Consider the following 4,443-nt stretch of genomic DNA (forward strand, 5'->3'; position numbering starts at 1 on the left):
CTGTGAAGCAGAAAACTAGAACATGTAGAACTTTTCTTCCCTAAGATTACAAATTCTTGAGTACAATATTTGTTCCTTGGTACGCATAATTATATCTTACTCGGATCATAAGTTAGGTAGAATTACTCTAAAAAATTAATATCTCCCTTCCAATATTTAAGTTTACGATTAAAAATAGTAATTGATCAGATTTAATCACTTTAATAAGTCTTCCTTCCTTCGGTAATTAATTGTACTTTAAATATTACACATTGCTACGTCAACAGATAAGTAGAAGAATTTGCTTTTTTCTCTGGGACCTCGCCCCTCATAACTTGCACCACAATCTACGTTGCACTTACAAGAACATGCGCATAGAAGATATAGAACTGCAGCGATTGGCTCGAAAAAGAAACTAAAATAGAATATGAGACAGAGAAGCTCAGAGAACAGTAATATATAATTAGCACTTTTTCAAATTTATAATGTGTTACTACAAATCAGGAAATCCAAGAAGTTCTCCCATAAAGAATTCTTTCACTACAATTCAGTGCTTGACGTGGGGAAAAAAAGCGACTTGCTGTGAAACGTTAACATGAAAATACGCGAAAGAACTCAGAAGTTAGAGTTGAGAAGAAAACAATGCGTCAATAAAGGCAAAACAAATCACAAGGCTGTAAGAAGAGAAGTGATGAATAATTTAAAAGCTGCAAAGAGAAAGGTATGTGAAGCACAAGAAACAAGATTAATTACTTGAGACAGATCTCCGTTTATTATTACTGTAGAAATTAGCATGAACACAACACAAAAAAATATAAATCTTATTAAGCCGAAAGAATCGCAGGAGTCTGATATAATACTCAACAAAAATACGTTTCCAGATGAAAATTACGGCGTCTGTCACTTTGATCCACGGATAACCAGTTTCGTAGTGCTAAACATGAAGGTTCATGGCTCAGTGGTGAAATTGTTGGGCTCACAATCATGTGGTGGTGAGTTCGATTTCTAGACCGGGATGTGTTGCGTTCTTGAACAAGATAGGTTATTTCCTGTTGCTCCATTTACCCAGTTGTGGACATGAGTTGCGACGTCACTAGTGCCAAGCTCTATCAGCCTTTGACAACATCAGTAGCGTGGAGTGGGGAGGCTTGTATGCTTGGGTGACTGCTGGCCTTCCATAAACAATCTCGTAGAGGAACATTCTTGGTACAAGCCCATAATCATTTATGACCGAAGGGGATTTTTACCCTTTACCCTAGTGATAAATATTTCTGGTTAGAGCGTCTCCTCAAATAGTAAATACTTTAAATGTTGCCACAACTGTAAAATCCTGTTATCTTACCAAAGAGAAACATTGCTGTATTTTCGTGTGAAGAACCAAAAGATTCACAGTCACAAACATATCAAAGACGATGAAACATCATACAATGTACACGTTTACTTTTCTTCATTTGTAGTGACGTATCTGATGCTTCATGTTGAGGCTATAATGTTTTCGCGTACATAGGCAATTTTATAATAATCAAACGAGTAATATGCATCTAGTTTGAGAACTTCTGCGATTTTCCTATCTTTAAGTAATTATTCGAAAATGGCAACTCATATTAAATTACGAAAGCAGAATACAGCAAATACATCCGTCAAATTATAACTGCTTTAGATCCAATTATATAATCAAAGACTTCTTAAGTTACTCTGCATAAAATGTTCGGAAAAATTGAAAGTGAAGAATTCATCAAACAACAAAACTTATTATTCCAAAGCCAGTGGTCACTATATCGTTTCAGAGAGACAGAAGCCGAGACAAAAGATGTAATAATTTCCTATCTGTGGATGTAATGATTTCCTATCTGTGGACTACTGGCTGTAAACAGCTTTTTGAGCATTTCTCCTTTTTTACTCTTGAAGTCAAGAAATTCATGTCAACAATTTTAAATCCTTGAGTCCTTATTTTCATTCAATGCCTAAAATATTCAAAATTTTTGTGGACAACCAGAATGACAAGTATCGCGAACTGATTATTAACACTAGTCACACCAACATTGGTATGTTTCGATCCATGGTTGCACAAACAATAACAAAAAGAGAATACAGCCCTCTTCTGTAAAGTGGAAAATTATTTCAGAAATGACTTGTTGCTTGTTGCGGTTCAAACAAATAATTTCAATTATATGAGATATCTTACAGTTTAAACAATATTGAAGACTTGGTTTTGTAGCTATTGCCGCTGATGATGCGGCAACTCAATTCGTAGCGTTATTTTGATACCACCATTACAAACATCTACAAATAACTTGAGAAATCACTAACATGGTGTCACAGCTATGATAAGAAAATTTCATTATTCTGACACGCTATTGTTTCTAGGTTGAATTCAGAGGCAATTACTCACGGACGATCAGATATTGTGGCTATAATATTTAATATAACATTATCATTTCTGAAAAGGCATATCAATATTCCATCAATTCCAGAAACGGAGATATTCTGATCATGTTGGCCGAAAAAGATAAATTTAATGACACAGGTAAAGATGCACAAATAATATGTGCAAAAACAATACACTTATAAAAAGTTTATGAAATCGTTAAGAATTGTATAATTCGCTGCGAAAAATTAAGATGTACTCTACCATTATGAATGGAAAATAACAGTTATAGTAATGCTTCTTTAAGGATTTTGAAAAGTATATTGAGGCAAACACGGACGGATTTTCAATATAGGCAGCTAAAGTATGATGATGACCGTTCATCTGTCAAATTTTACGATGACCTCGCAACTGCCAAAGAAATATATGAAAAAGAAGAGAGGAGAAATAAAGAAGAAAGCAGAAGCTACTTCACTTATCATGTTCATCCACTGATGATCAATGAAGACAATGACTTCAACCATACGGCACAACTTCAAGCGACGTATCCTCGTAAGGGACAAGTGGACCACAAATGCTCTTGTCTAAAATACATCATCAGTACGCTTGACACAAGGGAAGTGTCGGCATTTCATTATCGCGAATGTGTGATATTCAATTTCAATGAAATATCCACTTTCTTTGGGTCCTGAAGTTTCAGTTATCAATGACCAATGAAGGCCAAGACTGATTACGCAGTACTTGAACAAGGGGCGTTATCATGTAGTGGGTAGGAAAAACCACAGATGCTTTTGTTTACACTACATATTCCATGCAACTGAAACTACGGAAGTGCCGGCATTTCATTGTTGTAGTTGTGCAGAACAACCCAGGGCCCACAACACAACTAATTTAGACTTAGTTGGGGATCTGTCAGTCAAATGCCATATAGTCTTAGTTGGTTCTAAGTGATAAAGAGCTGCACTCGTTCTCATACAATAAACTAACACATCAGACTCACGCGTCCTCACAAAATAAGCTTAGTGGCAAGGATAAAATGAAGACAACAGAGTTTGTACAACAATGCGAGAGTTTGCCAAAATGAGTGAAGAGATTTCCAAGCTTCACAGTACCGTTTAACTTGGTATGTGTCCAACACATAGAATATCATTGCAGATGTTCGTCCCTTATCATGGTTTCTGGTTCATCCTTACCAGTTGCCTTCAATGACCGCAAACTGTAAACCTCTAGAGATGATTGCTACTTCTTACTTCTCTCTCTAATTTGAAAGAAATGAAAATACGCCACTTAACATACACACAAATTTCATGTATACATGTATACATTCTTGAATGAACATTGATTCCCTGTTTTCGTATGTCCTTTGATATCCCAAATCACCCAACTCTCTTAGATATCTAAAATCCTCCTCACTAGGCAATCTTTTGGTGCAAGGAGGCTTAGTCGCCGCCTCCCCGATCTTGCAACAGGTGGTACAGAGTTACATGTTACCAGAAATATTTTGAAGTAATCTGACATTAAGCATTAAACAGGCGTTCACTGCTTTTTTACATCAACAAAACTATTCTCTCATTCACCCGTATATTGATAATTTTATTTTCTTGTTCGTTAATGTTTCATGTTTTCTGAAATTCTTAACAAACAGTTTTTATTTGAAATTTTTGCCTTACTGCAAAATATTATAAATATTACTGTGAACCATTGTAATGCAATTCGTCTTATTCTGTCTAATTTAACTTAATTATAATCGTTTTTAATTATCATAGTTTTTCCTCAACGATCAATTCCTGTCTAATCAGTTTAAAATGCCGTTTTGATGATTCACCAAATAAATATCCCAACAACATTTATTAACATGTATAAATTATTGTGTTGTCTCACAGGTTTATTTCGGTTACATGAAACACAGAATAGCAGTTTGGGAAGCATTTCAGCTTCAATATATGTGTATATATGTATATATATGTTTAAATATATTTTTTACATCAAAAAATTAGCAAAAGAATATAGCATGTAAATAGGTCAATTTCATTATTATTATTATTATTATTATTATTATTATTGTAATAAAATATTTTCAACGGATCCGTTTTGAG

The sequence above is a fragment of the Octopus bimaculoides genome, chromosome 7, assembly GCF_001194135.2.
Source record: "Octopus bimaculoides isolate UCB-OBI-ISO-001 chromosome 7, ASM119413v2, whole genome shotgun sequence".
NCBI lineage: Eukaryota > Metazoa > Mollusca > Cephalopoda > Octopoda > Octopodidae > Octopus > Octopus bimaculoides.